The 20,175-nt window shown below is 37.2% G+C and overlaps 1 protein-coding gene and 1 long non-coding RNA gene across 6 annotated transcripts in view; one reads left to right on the top strand and one right to left on the bottom strand.

Moving 5' to 3' along the window:
- SLC10A7 (solute carrier family 10 member 7) overlaps window positions 1–20,175 on the bottom strand; it is a 250,490-nt gene that overhangs the window by 115,066 nt on the left and 115,249 nt on the right. The window lies entirely within an intron of this gene.
- On the top strand, window positions 5,623–17,883 carry LOC109250047 (uncharacterized). Its single transcript, XR_002072865.2, has 3 exons — window positions 5,623–5,806; window positions 16,170–16,222; window positions 17,549–17,883. It is a non-coding gene; the product is annotated as an uncharacterized LOC109250047 (long non-coding RNA).

Raw genomic sequence — 20,175 nt, 5'->3', positions numbered from 1 at the left:
TGGGATGCTTCAATTAGTCATTCCCATTCTCCCCAGGGATAGGGGGAGATTGCAGATAACTCACCCCAAATAGACTTACACAATTTGAATCCCTCCACCCTGCTAAAGAAAAATCTTCACTAGAGAAAAGCAAGATTTGCTATCATCCACTCTGTATTTTGTCAATGCCACTCTCTCATCAGACAAAAAGAAGCCATAAGTCTTCTGGGATGCAAGGCCTTCTTTTCCCTTCCCCCAAAGGAGCAAGTTCTGTTTCTACTACACACTCAGCCCAAGACAGCCCTAGGCAATTGTTCTTAAAACTACCCTTGGAAGGCCCTTTCCAGAAGCTAGCCCCTGAGACAGACAACCATGTTATCAATCACGGAGACAGCATTTATACTTTTATTCTACTCCTGTTCTCTACGTGTCACAAGACTGCTTAGCCCTAGACTCTAAAATCTGCAAAAAGAGATATTCAATGACTCTTTAAGAAGCATGTGTGGTATCAGTAGTTTATGGAAGACTACATAGAAAATAATGATTGCTAAATCTATGAAGAGTAATGCCTCTCATCATAGAGAAGGCATTAATCTCTAAATTCATGGGCTAAGAAAAAATTTTAACCCAACAAAAGGCTTTGTTGCAAAAGTCGTGTTTTTTACCCTTGCAAAAAAAAAAAAAATTTCAAGTAGTCTAGGTACTACTATGATATGGAGATTACACACATTGTAATCTCCATTGTGCTACGTACACACATTGTGCTACGACAGCAATAGTGTAAGGTAACATCGACGAATGGACAAAGATTTCTAGTCATGTTGGTATTTCGGTAATTGTTTATTCCTCACAGAAGAACTACATTTGCTCATGGACTGTGTGAAGTGGTCTATTTCTGATCAGTCATTTCCTCCTTTGTGTGCTATCACTGCACTTTGTGCTCATTGCACTTACATCACAATGCAGTTGCAGTTCTCAGGACTATTTCACCCAATAGACTATAAAGCCCTGGGGGCTGGAAAGGTGGGAGCACTGGGGCTGTTTTCATTTCTGTGTCCTTAGGGATGAGTAGAATGCTGATATATAGTAGGCACTCAATGAGTGGATTTACTGAAGAAGAGTCAGGGAATGGATAATATTAAATGGTGAGATTTATATATTTTAAAAATTGACTGAATTGTGCTCTTCAATTAAATGGGAATGGCAGGAAGCCTAATAGTCTAGGAGTGAACATAGCATATTGAAAAATTTTTAAAAAGCTACTATAATAAAAGCCATACAAAAGATGCTCTCAATGGAACCAAGCAGGGCTAAGCTTGAAGTGATTCTTAATACATAGTAACATCTCCTTCCAGAAAAACATTGTAGAACCCAGAGATGAAACATATTCCAGGGGCACCTGGGTGGCTCAGTTGGTTCGGTGTCCAACTCTTGGTTTCGGTTCAGGTCATGATCTCACAGTTCGTGAGTTTGAGCCGCATATTGGGCTCTGTGGTGACAGTGCGGAGCCTGCTTGGGCTTCTCTCTCTCTCTTCCCACCCTGCCCCTTCCCTGCTCGCTCTCTCTTTCTCTCTCTCTCAAAATAAATAAACTTAAAAAAATATTCCATATGTATTTAAAATTATATAATTTATTTCAAATTTCTTATAAGATTGTCACCTTATTTCTTGACTTTCCTTTCATAATGTTTGTACTTTTGCACATAAGAAAAACACAAAACTCAGTCTTGACTTATGACACTCTCCTCTATTATAAGCCCAAAACATTTCAAGATATAATTACAGACATACTATGATAGGAATAAGATACAATAAAATAGGCAAAGAGGGAAAGGTTAGGACTGGAGGTCCCTGGGTGGGGGAAAAAAAAAAAAACACATATTTTGGAACAATGCTGAGAGACTTTGACCACAGCAAAGCCCCTCAGGGGTAAGGTGCTTCTTAAGAATGTAACAGACGCCACCTACTCCCCTTCAGGTTCCCCTCAGGAATTTGACAAAATACTTAACTAAAATAAGTAAACCATAAACCTTACATTATATGAGGGAGAGTATGACCATAGTCTGACTCCTCACACAATGGAACTGACCTAATCAGGAACAGCCAACCCAGGCATCTAGAGTTATCAAGCCAAAAAGGGTAGGGCCTGAGAAAGAACTAGGAGGAAGGGAAGGGTAAGTCCACCAGAACCTTATAGAACAGTCCCTCGCCTACAGTTGTGGGCACTCACTTTCAAATGTCTCTTCTCTGTAAAGAGAGCTTTTATACCATTCTTATTTTCTTACTTTCTACTCCAATAAACTTTTGTCTGCTGCTCATTTTATTATGTGTCCATCTCTTTATTCCTCAAAGCAGTAAGACAATGAATCCTGGGTGTTGAGGTAAACAAATCCTGCAATAATACCCAAGAGATTATTACAAGTTTGATTCCAGACCACTGCAAGAGAGCAAAAATCACAATAAAGGGAGTCAAATGATGTTTTTTGTTTCCCCATGCATATAAAAATTATATTTACAATGTCCTATGGCTTATTAAGTAGGCAATAGCATTATGTCTAAAAAACGAAACAAACCAAAAAAACCAAAACTGTATGTACCTCAAATTAAAAATGCTTTACTGCTAAAAAATGCTAACCATAATCATTTTCTGGTGGAGGGTCTTTACCCGATGTTGATGGCTGCTGACAGCTCAGGGGTTGGGGGAGATCGGGGTGGCTGTGGCAATTTCTTAAAATAAGACAACAATGAAGTTTGCTGCACTGAGGACTCTTCCTTTCCTGAATGACTTCTGGGCAGCATGAGATGCTGTTTGATAGCATTTTACCCACAGGAAAACTTCTTTCAAAATTGGGAGTCTGTCTTCTCAAACTCTATCGCTGCTTTATAAACCAATTTTATGTAATGTTCACAATCCTTGGTTTTCATTTCAACAATCTTCACAGCATCTTCACAGAATATATTCCATCTCAAGAAACCACTTTCTTTGCTCATCGTTAAGAAGCAACTCCTCATCCGTTCAGGTTTGATCATGAGATTGCAGCAATTCAGTCCCACCTTCAAGCTCCACTTGTAATTCTAGTTCTCTGGCCATTTTTACCGTATTGTCAGATACTTTCTTCACTGAAGTCTTGAACCCCTCATGAGGGTTGGAATCAACTCTTTGCCAGCTCCTGTTTATGTTATTTTGACCTCTTCCCATGAATCACAAATGTTCTTATTGGAATCTAGAATGGTGAATCCTTTCCAGAAAGTTTTGAATTTACTTTGCCCAAATCCATGAAGGAAATCACTATCTATGGCAGCTATAGCCTTATGAAATATATTTCTTAAATAATAAGACCTGAGAATCGAAAGGACTCCTTGACCCACAGGCTGCAGAATTGCTACTGTGTTAACAGGAAGGAAAACAACATTCATCTCTTTGTCCATCTCCATCAGAGCTCTTGGGTGACTAGGTGTATTGTCAGTGAGCAGTCATATTTTGAAAGGAATCCTTTTTTTGAGCAGTAGGTCTCAGCAGCGGGCTTAAAACATTCAGTAAACCATGTCGGAAAGAGATGTGCCGTCATCCAGGCTTTGTTGTTACATTTATAGAGCACGGGCAAAGCAGGTTTAGCATAAATCTTAAGGGACCTAGGATTTTCGGAATGATAAACAAGCATTGGCTTCAACTTAAAGTCATCATGTGCACTAGCCCCTAACAAAAGGGTCAGGCTGTCCTTTGAAGCTCTGAAGCCAGGCATTGACTTCTCCTCTCTAGCTAGGGAAGTCCTAGGTGGCATCTTCTTCCCATACAAGGCTGCTTCATTTACAATGAAAATCTGTTGGTTGGTGTAGCCACCTTCATGAATGGTCTCAGCTGGACCTTCTAGAGAACTTGCTGCAGCTTCTCCATCAGCACTTGCTGCCTCACCTTGCACTTTGATGTCATGGAGATGGCTTCTTTCCTCAAACCTCATGAACCAACCTCTATTAGCTTCACACTTTTCTTCTGTAGCTTCCTCACCTCTCTCTCAGCCTTCACAGAATTGAGGAGAATTAGGGACTTCCTCTAAACTAGGCTTTGGCTTAAGGGAATGTTGTGTCCGGTTTGATCTTCTATCCAGAGCATTCAAACTTTCTCCCTATCAGCAATGAGGTTGTTTCACTTTCTTATCATTCATGTAGTCACTGGAGTAGCGCTTTTCATCTCCTTCAAGAACTTTTCCTTTGCACTCACAACTTGGCTAACTGTTTGGCAAAAGAGGCCTAATTTGTTGGCCTATCGTGACTTTCAACATGCCTTCCTCACTAAGTTTAATCATTTCTAGCTTTTGATTTTTTAAAATTTTTAAATGTTTATTTATTTTTTAGAGAGAGATAGAGCACAAGCAGGGGAGGGGCAGAGAGAGAGGGAGCCACAGAATCCGAAGCAGGTTCTAGGCAATGAGCTATAAGCACAGAGCCCAACGTAGGGCTCGAACCCATGAGCCACGAGATCATGACCTGAGTGCAGTTCAGAGGCTGAACCGACTGAGCCACCCAGGCACCCCCTCTAGCTTTTGATTTGAAGTGAGAGATGTGTGACTCTTCCTTTTACTTGAACACTTATAGGCCATTATAGCATTATTAATTGGTCTAACCTGAATATTGTCGTGTCTCAGGGGACAGGGAGGCCCAAGGAGAGCAGAGAGATGGGGGAATGGCCAGTCAGTGGCACAGTCAGAACACACACAACATTTATCAGTTAAGTTCACCACCTTACATGGGTGCAGTTCATGGCACCTGAATACAATCACCATAGTTATATCAAAGATCACTAATCATAGATCACCGTAACAAATACAGTAACAATGAAAAAGGGTGAAATATTGTGAGAATTACTAAAATGCAACACAGAGACACAAAGTGAGCAAATGCTGTTGCAAGAATGGCTCAATAGAATGCCCGTTGCAGGGTTGTCACACACCTTCACTTTGCAAAAAACACAGTATCTGTGAAGTATAATAGGTGAAGCACAATAAAATGAGTCAGACCTTTGTATTAATTAGCATTGGGAGGAGGCAAAGAGGAGGATTAAATATCATAAATGTTGGTGAAGCTTTCCTTGCCACCTTCTAACCTCCTCCTGGCACCACCTCCCTCTTGCCCAGCTTCCACAGTTTCTTTCTGCATGCGGGCCTCCAAAACCACTGAATGTTCCCTCCGTCTCTTTCTCTGTTCTGCTCTGCTCCATCATCACATAACATAAGTGAGCGTTTTTTTATTGCTTCAGCGGCCACTTCAGAGTGTGCTTACAGTCATGAATTCAGAGGATAATGGGAGGCAACTAGACAAGATTAATTGGTTCAAGCTGATTCTAGGAGACTGAGTATTTCTCTAATAATAATAGTAAATACTTCAAATAATGATCATTTTGATGCAAGTATTGCGCCAGGTGCTTTGTATAAAACAATCAACTATTTCTCTCAGCTCCCTATAAGATCGGTTCTATTATTGTCCCCTCTTTTGGTCGAGAAACCTGAGGCTAAGAATGGCTAACAACTGAGTGCCACTGTCACTGAGATTCAATCTCAGTTTAGCTTCGGAATCTGTGCTCTTTATGAATAATGATGATGATACTAAAGACATCAGCAAAGTCAGAATACTAACAGTTAGGAGCACTTATCAGGGGCCAGGCATGTTCTAAGTACTCTACAGATATTCCTTCACTTATTTAAGAAACAACACTAGACTAGAAGCCAAAAAGACCAGGATTCTACTCCAAATCCTGGTACTGATTAACTGCAAACTTGGAGGAAGTCACTTCTACCAATCTGGATCTCAGTTTCCACAGATATACATTGAAGGTATTGTACCAGACGATCCCTCAAGTCTAACATATTTATAGTCTTCCCACTCAGAATAAGCCAACGGAAGAGGCCCTTGAGATGAACACAGGGGTACTAGAATAAAAGTATATTCTTGCTGTCAAAAACTGTATATACTAAGTCAAACAATATCAGTGATTGGGACCAGTAAAGATTTCACATGGCATTCAAAACTGTTTGGTGGATTAACACAGAATACAAAATAAAATTTGGTAATTACAATGGGCTGAATTATGCACCCCCACCCCAAATTCATACATTGAAGTGCTAACTCACATCATGACAGTATGTGGTGATAGGGCCTTTTGGACCTAATGAAGGTTAAATGAGGTCATAAGGGTAGGGCTCTAAACAATAGGGCTGGTGTCTTATAAGAAGAGGAAGAGACACCAGAGATTTCAATATCTCTCTTTCCACCATGTGAGAACACAGCAAGAAGACGGCCCTACAAAGGCCAGAAATAGTTACTTTGCCAGGAACTAAATTGGCCCGAACCTTGATCATGGACTTCTTAGCCACAGCAAGAAATAAATTTCTGTTGTTTAACCCACCTAGTTTATGGTATTTTGTTAATGGCAGCCCAAACAAAGACAGTAATTAAAGGGGAAAAAAAATAAATCCTAGATTAAAAAAAATCCTAGCTCTAAAGGAAAACACTGCTAAATTTAATTGCACATTGAAAAAAAAAACTTTATATGACAAAAACAATTACACAATCAAAAGGTACATAACTGGGAAAATATTTGCAAAATATTTGCAAAATGTAACAGAAATAGATTATTACTATATGAATAACATATAAAATCAATGTAAAAGAGTAATGGGAATTTTAGTAAAAAGATAACGTATTCATAGCCTTAGTGCCTTGTCCAGTTCCTTGAGAGAGATAGCTAATGATTAATTGAACCAAATACATAAATTAACGTAATTTTAGTTTTATTAGTTTTTTTTAAAGCATACAACTTACATAAATATAAGGGTTTAGACAACAATAGGTTGAGTTTTTAGAATTATTATAGAATTTTATAGAAATATAAAATCAGAATATTATATTAAAAACAAAAAAGGTATGTAAAAGCCAGTGAACATTTTAAAAATTACTCAACCTCACCTGTAATTGACAATAAATAAGAAATGCTACAATAAATACTTGATACATATATATCTAAGTAAGATTATATTTCTCTTAATAAATTTATAAGTTGGTAATGTCTAATGTTGGTGAGGAGGAAAAAACGGTAGAGCCTTTTAAGAGGAAAGTTATTTATCAAAATTAAAAATATAAATACTTACAGCACAGCTGTTCTACTTCTAGGAACCGATGCTACCAATATGCTCCCAAAACAAACATCAAGATAAATAAACACTAATGTTCATGACTACTTGTTTATAACAGTAAAAAACTAAATGCAACCTTATAGGCTCATTTATGGAGGATGAATTCAATCCTTTTGCTATATCTTGTCAATAGACTCTTAAGCAGATGTTAACATAGAATGAAGGAAGATTGCACTGAGTTAAAGAAAAAAAAGCAAGGTGCAGACTTTTATATGACATATTACCATTGGTGTGAATTTTTAAAAGCATACATGTACACATGGGCATACACACACACACACACACACACACACACACACACACACACACACACACACTATACCGGTATCGTCATATTTTTCTGGTAGCAAACATGAGAAAGTTAGCGATGGCTTTCCATAAGGAGATATGGGAGGGGGATACTTTCATTTACTGTTTTGTTTTTGTGTGTGTGCCCATAATATATATTTATGAATATAATTCTGAAAAACAGAGCATTTAAAAAGGCTTTAAATTATGGGTCTACCTTCAATTTCTATGACTCAACAACTCTTTCTTGAAAAGACTGAGTATTCAACAATCAGTATGGCAAACACCTCAATTAAGCCAACATTTCTTCCTTTCCATAGCAAATATAATTTTCTTTAGCAATTTCTCTTTTACAAACAAACCACACTGAGTTTGTCCTAAGCTCTGCTCTTTTCTCCATGTTCTCTTAAATGCAACCAGCTGCCAAACCCAGCTGATACTCTTCCATTCATGCTGTCAGGACCCTAGCTCAGGTATTCATGATCATTTACTAGGCAACAGTAATAGTGGAAGGAGATGTTGTTACTGAGCTCTTCTATGTGGCAGGCACTTCACATATTCTGCTTTCAAATCCCTACAACAATCACAGAAGGTTAGTGTTAACATCTCTTTTATCTGGATACCCACAATATGATTACACCTAAAAAATGGTGTAATCAGGTGATGAAAAGTAGTGTCTCATTACTTGAAATTAAATTCCTCTTAACACCTAAAAGGCTGAACATATTTTTATTCATTTACTGGCCATTATAGTCTCTTGCAGCATTTCCTGCCATATGTTTTGCCTATTCTTAGGCTAGTGGTTTGTCCTTTGCTTATTGATTTTAGCAGTTTCTCATGTATTTTAATCTCTTTCCCTCAACTTTTTAAAAAATAATTTCAAACCTATATTAAAATTGCCAATAGTATAATGAACATCTATATATTCTTTACCTGTATTCATCAGTTACCAATTGCTAACATTTTGCTATCTCGCTTTTAACCCTCCACTCCTAAACTCTCTGTCTCACTGGTGGATTTCGCAATATTGTGACACTTCTCATCTAAATACGTTAGCATGGATTCTGTGCCTCTTCATCCTTTCTGCCAGGCTGGCCCTTCATAGATCCTTTCTCTAGCCTAATGAACTCCCACAACTTCCTGTATCATATATTTACTGTTTCTTTTCCTTGGAATGTATTTCTGCCATTTTCCATATATCCAAACCTTATCCATCCTTCAAGGCACAACTCAGATGTCCCTCGATCCATGAACTCTTCCCTTTTTTTTTTTAAAGTGTAATTTTTTTTTAATGTTTCTTTATTTTTGAGACAGAGAGAGACAGAGCATGAATGGGGGAGGGTCAGAGAGAGAGGGAGACACAGAATCCGAAGCAGGCTCCAGGCTCTGAGCTCTGAGCTGTCAGCACAGAGCCCAACGCGGGGCTCGAACTCATGGACCGTGAGATCATTACCTGAGCCAAAGTCGGACGCTTAACCGACTGAGCCACCCAGGCGCCCCAGCCCTTCCCTTTTTAATTTTCCTTCTGTTGCCTGTGCCAGTTTTATATCACTTATTTCTTTCTTCTTGGCACCACAGTTATTTGTGCATATGTCTCACATCCCTAATAGTCACAAGCATGTAAGGACAGGAAGTGTGTCCAATAGTAACTTACATTTTCCACAGATCTTAGCAGAGCAACTTACAAATAGGAGATACTCAATAAACATCTGCAAAACCAAACAGCAAAATCACTGAATAAATTTATGTTTGTGAGAAAATCAGAGGGAAATTAAGATTCTATTTCCAACCCTTTCAACAATTCCTTGTGATTTTCTATAAGTCACTTAACTCCAGCAGTGATATGGATTATAAAATAATAGCTCTTTAATTTTTTTCAAGTCCAGGCACTTCATATATGCCATTCACTGTGTCATTTAATCCTCATAACAGCCTTGCGAGGTAGACATTATTACCAAATTACAAGAGGAAATGGAAGTAGAGAGAGATGAAGTAACATGTCTGTGCAGGTGGGGTATTGGTCTATGATTTTTGTCATCCTTATCTTTTTATTGTTTGTATTGCTCACTTGACCTGTAGTAGGTGTTCAATAAATGTTTGTGAAATGACTTGTTTAAAATTAGGTGTAAGCAGATGCCTACTTAGAGATATATGAATTCAATGAGTAATACTATTTAGCCAAAAAAACAACAACAACAAAAAAAAACAACCAAAACAGATAAATAACTCATACTTGATACCAGATAATTAAAGAAAAGCTGGTATTTTCTGTTATACACAAAAAGTCACAATAATCTTTGGAACTCTATAATAGGTTGATTTAGCTTTTAACTTCTTGATTTATCATGAGCAGCAGCAATACTTAGAGAGGTACGTGCTTAAAACATGGAGAATTAAGGGGCTTTTTCTTTGGGGGGGTTCTGGTGAGGAGCTAGGTGACTTTAACTTTTATAATTGTTTTTGTAATTGGCAATTCCACCAAAATCCATCAGATGGGTATCTGTGAGTTCTCTATTAAACATTTTATGTTACCTTGGAAAAAGCACACATCAAGAGTCCAGTGTCAGGGCGCTTTGTTATCAAACAGGGGATCTGGCTCCCAGCTCTCACAGGTCTGAGACTCACTGGCTCAAATACAACCTTTCTGTCTGAACAGAGCTGTGAGACCTAAAATAACTGGGCTATAATTTCAGTTGTTTTAAAGTCTGACTCCAAAGTAACTGTAGGCTTTGATCTTTAAACAAAAAAAGAAAAAAAAATTGCATAAGCAATTTTCATCAAATTTTGTTTCCCTGAATTATACATTCTCCCAAACACCACTGTGTTTAGTTTTAAACACATACTTTTAATGAAATCTATTAACTCATTTAAAAACAGTAAGCAGTATCAAGAAACATAGTAGACCAACACTCCCAGAGAGAACTTCGGTCTCTTTGGTCCAGCTTCAGTGTCTCCATGGTCAAAGTCAGAGGATCAGCTTCTAATATAACATTGGAAGAAAAGAATATAATATGATTGATACATAGATATATAGATATGAACTCCAAATTTGGAATTAGGAGGCCTGATAGGCTGACCTCCTGGCTATGAGACACTGAGCACATCACTTACCCAGCCTCTATGAGCCTCAGAGTCCTTAGCTATAAAATGTAGATGACCATTTCTCCACGGGCAACTGCTAGGATTTGTGATATAACGGAGATAAAAGCACTCAGCAGTTACCTAGCTTAACAAATGCTCAATAAATGTTAATAAATGCAGCCTATGGGGTCTCAAATCATATTTTTTTAGGGATTATGATAATGAAAAGTGTAATAGTATATGACACCGTTAAAGTTTGAGTGTTTGAGCTTTAGTCTTTTAACGGTAAAATTTGTTGAAGACATCCTAGATTCTGCTATTTGAAGGAATATTTTTACTCATATACCTTATCCAGAAAAATCAATCAACAAATATGTGTGTTTATTGAATGAGTAAATGAATACATGGCTAAAAAAAAGGTTTTTGGGTTATAAGCATACCTGCTCACAAAAAACCTTACTGAAACTGACAAAAAGCAATCATAGTGTTTTATGATTCCAATTACTGATAGTATTGCTAATGCTAATAATTACTAAGGACTTCAAGTTTGCTAGGCATCGGGAAGTTGTGGGAAAAGGATACAGAGTACATGAAAGATAGTTATTTAAATTAGAATCCTAGATCTGGGAAGGTTCTCAGCAGCAGAAGTCATGAAAACATGAACCATTTTCCCTTCTACTTTATCAGATTACTTGTAAGTTATTTAAATTTACTGGGTTTAAATGTGCCTGCATTTCAAGTTCTTTTTGCTTTTAATTATAACTTTAGAGTTAGCAGACATAAATAGGGAAAATTCAAAATGCAAAAATTGAAAGTAAATGGTTGTAAATATACAGAATATAAAAGCAAGAAGAGCTTTGGGAGAAACTAATGCTCAGAGCAACTTGAAAAGGAAAAAGAAACAAATTAACAAATCTTGACCCATTTTCTTTAAGGAGAGAGATCCTGAAGCTGAAAAGGGGTGCTATCATCCTGCTAGTTAAATGTTGACGTGTTGTATGATTGAAATGTCTAATTGTTTATAAAAATGTAACAAAACGTGTCATCTTCACTCATAAGGAAAATCTCTGCTTTACTCATAAAAGGACCATATAAACTCAAGCCCTTAGAATAATAAGTAATTATCTCTATTTTTTATCTTTATTACAATTGTCATATACATATTAATATAAAGTATACCAGAGCTTTTAAGTGTTGGCCCATCAAACTTGAACATGGCAAATGTGTGAAGAGGAAAATAATGTTAGGTACCCATTTGTGACTGTGCAAATCAATGTCTCCAAGAAGAACAGTCTGGACTATGGGTTATTCTTGTTACCAAAAAGAAAAATGGCCTGTGTCTGTGTGACCAAGGGAAAAAAAAAAAAAAGCGTAAAGTAAAAACACTGCTAAAAGCAAACAGAATTCTTGAACTCTTTGACCTATTCTGAGTTGAGAAATAAAGTATACCTTATGCCCTCAGTTCGTAGTCCACTCAAATATTTGGGGCTATGGAGTTGTGTTCCACTGAGTAGCTGGTCAGTTGTTAGGGACTGAGCCACACAAAAGGCACATCAAGTCGTCTCTTCTAAGAGTCAATGCATCTTCTGTAAGGTCCCCAAACATCCCTAACTCTCATCAGTAATTGTCATTAAAAGCTCTCATTATGTGAAGTAAGTGTAATTATAGCATCTTGCCCTCACAGGGCGTACAGCAGTGAGAAGGCTGGAAGGGTTCATAAATTAGTGCCAATTCACTCTCCCTCTATCTACCGTGCAATCTGCTGTGAGAGAGAAAAATCGTATTTATACACATTAAGGCAAAAGCCCAATGGCCCCTACAAAATTAACCTAAACACTAACTGTGGTTATTTGAGGGACTCCCCATTTCATTATGTGTCTCAGAAATAAAAGAGATAAAGTTTGCTGCCATCAATAACACTGAACATATCTGCTGAATCCCGCAGATTCCAAAACATTAATAATTCAAAATCTTGTGGGAATTTTGTCATGGTGGAGATACGACTTGTCTGCAAACAGAGCTCAGGGGATGCTCAGTATGATCTATTCTTCTATATATGCACAACTGCTGCATTCATCATGACACAGAGGAGAACACAGCATTCGCCTGTATCTCTGCAATTGAAATTTTGGGATGTATATTATAAAGTTGTTATGTATAACACAATAATTCCCAATCTCACACGAAGAGTAATCATCCTGATATGTCATTATACCTTACAGATTAAAGGGATTGGTAAATATATTTTCTCTCCCTCATCTCTTAAACATTTATGCCATAATTCAAAAAAACATTGAGACTGAATGATCATATTCAGAAAATAAGTTGGGCTCTCTCCTTATTGGGTGACAGAATGTGTGTGTGTGTACATATACATACGTGTGTATATTTATACTGACATATTTGTATATATATGTGTACACACACACACACACTCTGTGTTTTTATATTTTTGTATATATGTACATACACATACACACACTCACATATCCATGATCCCCAGATTTACTTAAAAACTAGAAATTGACAATGTCAATTACATCACTGACTGCTGTTCTGAGACCAACACCTAAGAAGATGACACTAGCAAAAATACCCACCAATATTATTCCCCAAAAGGTCCCTTTAGAGACTAGCCAGACCCTTAATTCTTGATAAAAGATTTTGAACTGCTCTCAATACTAAGGCCAGAACAATCTTTCTAAAACTCAAATCTAATCATGTCATTTCCCTGTGGAAATTCTTCCTATTGCCCTTAGAATAAAACCCTAAATCCTCTTTAACAAGGCCCAGGAGACCCTGTGTGATCTAGCTACCCCAGCCTACCTCAGTCTCATCTCAAGCCATTTTCCACTTCATTTTCTGAGCTCCAGGCACAATGGCTTTCTTTCAGTTCTTTGAAAACATCATGGGCAATCCTGCCTCAGGGCCTTTGAACATGGTGTTTTCTCTTATGTAATGTTCTCCATTTAGCAAATTCCTACCGTTGTTCAGATCTCAGCTTAAAAGCCAAATGCTCAGAGAAGGCTTCCCCTACCCCTCCAAAGACTAATAGGTAATAATTACTAAATGTTCCTGTGTAATAGGCATTGTACCCAACTTTTTACATGTATCTTTTTTCATTTAATTTCACAACAACCCCATGAAGTTAGTATTACTATCCCTATTTACATATGTGAAGATGGGTCCTAGGAAGATGAATATATGGAAGATCACACAACTTAAAAAAGGTGGAAGAGGAATTCACTGAGATGGTCCCTCTGATACATTCTCTGTTCACGTATATACTCTTAGGTAACATCATATAATTAGTTGCTTAATGTTTGCTTCCCACATTAGAACGTAACCTTTATAAATGTTGAAAGTGTATCCACCTCGTTCACTAAGATATTGTGCTGGTGCTGGGAACACAGAGGTCAACAAACATCTCCTGTTGAATGAGTAAGTGCATGACACAGAGTCATTTCTAACACAAATAAAAGAAAGGCTAATTAAAAATGCTCACCGTAAGTCATTACCTATCCAATTCAAGGATAGGTGAAGCTGAGATAAGCGTAAATTATTCAGAACTATATGCAGTCCAATGAAGTCGTAGTAAATATCATCTGAATGGGAAATGCATGCAGTGTGTTTTTAGGAAAAGGCAACGCTGTGTGCACATCTAACTCTATACTGGAGCCTACCCATAAGACCAATTACTCAGAGCACTTTTTGAAAATGCAGTTCTTTATAGATTTCAGAGTACGCTTGATAGCTCTCAACTCCAAAGCATAAACACATTTAAAATCACAATGAAAAATGATGGATAATTAAAGTAAAATTGTTTTGGGGCACCTGGGTGGCTCAGTCGGTTAAGTGCCTTGACTCTTGATTTCCGCTCAGGTCATAATCTCATGGGTTTGTGAGAATGAGATCCATGCTATCAACTCAGTGCCTACTTGGAATTCTCTCTCTCCTTTTCTCTTTCTCTCTCTCTCTCTCTCTCTGCCCCCGTCCCACTTGCACACACGCTCTTTCTCTCTCAAAATAAACTAAAAAAAAAAAAAAAAGGTAAAATTGTTTCAAACACTCATCGATCTATCTCAAGGAATACAGCTAATCCTTGCATCTAAACAGTATTATTCCATATTATATTGGGAAATCTCATCAGAATGATTGCAAGTTTTCTTGAACCTAATATGTACAACCAATTCCACTGACTCTGGGGACTGATCAAGGTCAGCCCTAGATTTCAAATTTTCAAAATCCATGGTTACATCATGAATAAAAACCTGATTTAAGTATTTATTTCAACATTCTACCTCATTAACTTTTTCATTTATCAGTGCTACAACTGATTAACAAAATAAACAGGTCCTGTTTTATATTCTTCTTTTCTACCTTTCTATAACAAAGTAGTTAATGAGTATTGACATGGCTAAATATGAGGCAGCTTACCATAAAAATTTTTTTCAATGAGCACAAATATTATACTTTAAATTATAAACTATAAAGGCCAATTATACTAGATAAGCACTGATGAGTACACCAAGAGAAAAGTGTATAACTTTACCTTTAGCAATATACCTATTTAGGCAGCCTACAGAGCCCACCATGTACAAATATAATACCTATGAACAAATGGACAAATGAAAATGTGGAGGACCTGGAGAAGATTCAAAGACATCATCCTTCCAAGTCCCTTTTCTTACCCATAGGATCACATTCCTCCATACTCTTATTCACATGACTACAAAATGAATAATCTATATTTTTCAAAAGCCATGCCTTATTAGATGTACATGAACTTTGTTCAGCTATCAGAAATGTTTAAAGGGAATATTGGTCTCTGATCAACAGTTCTACTTCTTCTATGGAGTCTTACCTGATCAATTTTATCTCCCCTCCTCCCTAAATCACTGAGCTCTCACTCCTTGTTACCATGTCACCTATTCCTCACGTGCATGCTCGTTAAAGCACACAATTTCTACTACCTTGTATTTAAAGCACAGTTTCTACTACCTTATATTTCATATATTTATGTGTTCATATCTCTCTTTTTAAAGTAGAAGCTCATTCAGGGTAGGTTTTTCATGTGATTCAATTTTGCACCCTCCTGTCCTGTCACAGCACTTATCATAATGGATGCGCATAATAGATAGAACAATTCACAAATAAATGAATATGGCTGTCTGTGAGTGATCTGGTGTCAGGTGCTAATACATATTTGATCCCAACAATATTAACATCAGACATGCTCTTTAGTGCTAACATGTAATAACTTAAGTGAAAAACCAGAAATAACTAGTGTATGTGTATTGCACAGCATGAATATCTTACTAAAAGAGGGTTTCTACTTTGGTTGTTTAATATTTCAATGTACTTTCTATCCACTGAAGTCCCCCCAACCCTACACTTGTAGATAATTAAATATGTCATTCATTTTTCTTTGCTCAATTTAGACTTTATAGAACTTAACATTCATAAAAATCAATAAGATATCCTTATAAAAGTAAGCCACTTTGGCCCTTGAATTCAAGACACCGATCATTCTTCTTTTTGCTACACATCATGGATTGTTTGCATTATAGGTCAACCTACAGAGTTTTTTCTCTCCACATACTTCCAATATTATTATTCCTTCTCTCTGGCCCAGAGCTACTAGCCAACATGTTGCATAATCCTGTCTATCTGAAGAGAACCGATAAGGTAACTAAACTCTGATATCATTTGATATTTTGTTCCCCACCTTAATCACCCCTATTAGTCTAATTTCTTGACCACAAAGAGAAATCATGATATTAACTTTTAAATGAGGCGATAACTAATTAAGCCAAAGTAACTCAAAGGGTTTAGAATATTCAAAGAAACAAAGATACTGATAGAAACACCCATATCAATGGAACGAGCATATTTAAATAAAAATTTTCCTCCAATGATGGACATTTTACCAAAAATAAAATACATTATTTCATGCATTATGTTTTGAAAGTCAAAAGCTCATGAAAGTAGAAAAGGTTGATAGTTTCAGATTACATTACTCTAAATAAAGAAGGAATTGTTGCTGACATCATCTTAAATATATTGCATATTGACATGTTTTTAAAGGAATTATAGTTGTGTGGCACAAGTCAAAATCAAATTTAGTTCAATCAGCTGCAGCATATTTTTAAAAAATAAAAACATATTAGGGATACAAATATATGAAAAGGCCTTTATCAACCTTGCTTTTTATATGCCAAATTTTTAAATCCCTACTTATTTGAAAGCAAAAAACATGTACATTGGTGAAACTGTGGGATTATATATTTATAAAAAGAGTAATTTCACACACACAAAAATTCCTGACCACTGCTTCCTCAAAAGTTCACTGAGAAAAAGGCAGGTAGGGACCTGTTTCTTTAGAATTCAGTACAAAATGTTTAAACCCATACAAGGAAAAGTCACTAAGATTTAAACATAAATAACAAAGGAAAAATGAGAAAAAGAAATAAGAGAATTAAGTCAAACACTCTGTAAACTGAATTCAGACTCTAAGGTTTTACAGGCCATTAATCTAATATCTGCCAAATTAGATTTTCAAATTCCATAATATTTGATTTCTTTTCTAAAACTGGTTTACCCTTAATCCCAGAAGTTTTTCTTTCAAAGATAAACTACAATTCTAAGTGAGATTTTTATTCAACCAGGAGCTCTATTGTTGATTTTTTAAGTATTTATGAATCATATTTATGATTTTACCCTCCCTAAACATTACTTTTGACTTTAATAAATTTTAGACTTGTGTAAGAACTAAAAGATGGTTTAATGTGGATTAAATAATATTCATTTAAAAACAGGGCCACTTGTATACTATTTGTCAGCTAAAATAATGTCAGAAAAGTTTTTAGACAACTGGGAATTGCTTCCAAGTCAACAACTACAAAGCAACACTGAAGCCATCTAGGAATTTCAGTATAAGATAGATCTCCTTTTGAAATACAACCCTGAAAATATATAAAATTGATCACAGGTAACTTTCTGTCTTTGCTCTAGGATTACAACCTTTAGCTGGAAAACACCATGACTATGTTCCAACCTTTAGTACTAAAGAATCTGCACAGCACAACAGCCTAGGAAATTTAGCTATTGGACAGCTTGATTGCTCCCTCACACCCCGCTTAATAGAGCTTCTCATTAAGTCACAAAAATGAGATCATTCAGCAAAAGTCCTTCAGTATGGCCCGTCCACTCATGCTAAAGTGGTGTTGAAACAGGAGTCCGTGGGTTTGAGAGCGAATAAAAGATCTCAGCAGGGCATGGAAGGATGTAGTCCTTGTAGGGTAAGTAGATCTGGGGTAGCATCAAAACAGGAGAGCAGTAGAAACACCTTTAAGAATTCTCTGGAGTATAATTTAACAATACAAAATAAAAGTGGAAACTAAAGATGGAAGAAAACCTGGATAAAGCAATAACTAAAGAAGTTCCTTCTGGGCAGAGACTCTGGGGACCAGAGTTGAAGCACAGTTAGCTCTTCAGGCAGTGCAGATGCATATAATGTCACAAGTGTTCACAGTGTTATTGATAAAGTATTGGTACTTTCTGCAACATCATATAGCAGAACACAATAACTCCTAGGAGCACCTTGAGATTTCTGGAAGTATGTGAGTATGTGCGTACATGAGCAAATACCTACAAATGAGTACCTCTTCTGCTAGACCTTCAATTAAAAAAAAAATTCTATTCTGTACTGGAAAAAAAATAGACAAATCTCTTTATATAACTCAGCATCCTTGTATTTAATTTGATATATATTTTGACAATGAAACAGCAATTAGGATGTAAGGAAGAGCCACGTGAAAAAAGGTTGTCCAACTAGACTAATGCCACTTTGGACAAATCTGCCACCATGACTGTTCTGTGACCTGAAATCTTCTTGAGCACAGCCTCTCCCTGCCCTCCCCCTACTTCTTTCTTTTTGCTTATACCATACCCTTGGGGCATAAAGTCATTGATTTGCCCTGGAGATATGACTATGACATACATCTATTCTTAAAGATTCTTCTCTGGAGTGGTCCCTCAGCATATATTCCCAGCCTCTAGGGCTATAAAACAGGTCTTAAGGGAGGTGGGGATGTGAAGACCTACTCCTTTTGTGCCCACCCAAGACAGGTTGCTCTCCATAAATCCCCTTAATAAACCATTTCTCATCAAGCTGGACTTGTTGGCCTTTTTCTTTGGTCTTATGGCTCCTTTGGCCTTTGGAGGTCATTTTCCATATACCTTCCTTTCATGGAACAAAGGTAATAGTTATATATACTTACACACACACACACACACACACACACACACACACACACACACACACACATATGCACAATGAATGTGTGGCATCCATTTATAACTTACATATTTGATTTCTTTCTGTTTAAAGTATAGTAAGAGAAGAAGTACCAAAAAGGTTTTTTTATCACAAAAGAAGTCAAAGAAGACAAATTAAGATCAAGAAAACCAGAAACTCCAAAGGAGAATCTATACAAAATTACACTGTAACAATAGTGGAACATTTGTTATAAGAAAAGTAGACAAGCCTTGGACCAGTGATCAGGAAGCCCTTTAATTTGATATAATAAGAAACAGCTTTATGGACCACAGTGTGCTAGAATTACTCTTTTTCAGGAAAGAATCTCTGGGTGATGTCAAAAGACAAGAAGGATGAAATATGGCTTTGTAAAGGCTGTTTAGAGATGGGAACACAGACAAGTCCATCCTGAAGAAAGAGAAAAGACAGAGAAAAAACAGCCAGGCTGGGAAAAGCAAAACCTTGCATGCAAATATGTATCATACACTGCTAACTTATAAGACTCACAAATCCCCAGGCTTTTTGTTCTATCCTGAGGCCTGCCTGGAAAATGGTTTATTTATTCTATAGCTATTTAAACTGGCACAGGCTAGGTGCCAGACACAATATAGGTATCAGGGACATTAGAATGAAAAAGACAGGCAAGGTCTCTCCTCTCTTAGAGCTTACACTCTAGTGCAATTGACACACAACAGACAAATTAACAAGATGACTTCTGATAATGATAATGGCTTTGAAGAAATAAAAAAAGTTGGTGTGTTAGAAAGTACTGGGGAGGTACTTATGAAAGGCCACCGGGGAGATGCCTTTTCAGCTGACACCTGAGGGACAAGAAAGAGCCAATCCAGTGAAGACCAGAAGAAAGAATGTTCTAGAAAGAGGGATGGCTAGTGCGAAGGCCCTGAGCCGGGGGGAATGGCTTGGTGTGTTTGAGGAGAGACTCTGTGTTGCTGGAGTGTGCTAAGTATGTGGTATGTATTAGGTGGGGCCAAGGAGGAAGGCAAGGGTAGCTACTAAGACTTTACTGGTTGGGATAAGAAGTCTATAAATTCTCTCTGATGGGCAACAGAAGACACCAGAGGTTTTAAATATTTATTTATTTTTGCAAGAGAGAGAGAGAGAGACAGCACGAGCAGGGGAGGGGCAGAGAGAGAGGGAGACACAGAATCTGAAGCAGATTCCAGGCTCTGAGCTGTCAGCACAGAGCCTGACATGGGGCTTGAACTCACAAACCAGGAGATCACGACCTGAGCCGAAGTCTGATGCTTAACCGACTGAGCCGCCCAGGTGCCCCAGGAGACACCAGAGGTTTTAAAACTAG

This window comes from Panthera pardus, unplaced genomic scaffold (assembly GCF_024362965.1).
Source record: "Panthera pardus isolate Hobbes unplaced genomic scaffold, ASM2436296v1 HiC_scaffold_13, whole genome shotgun sequence".
NCBI classification, from domain to species: Eukaryota; Metazoa; Chordata; class Mammalia; order Carnivora; family Felidae; genus Panthera; species Panthera pardus.
This window is presented reverse-complemented; position numbering and strand designations above follow the sequence as displayed.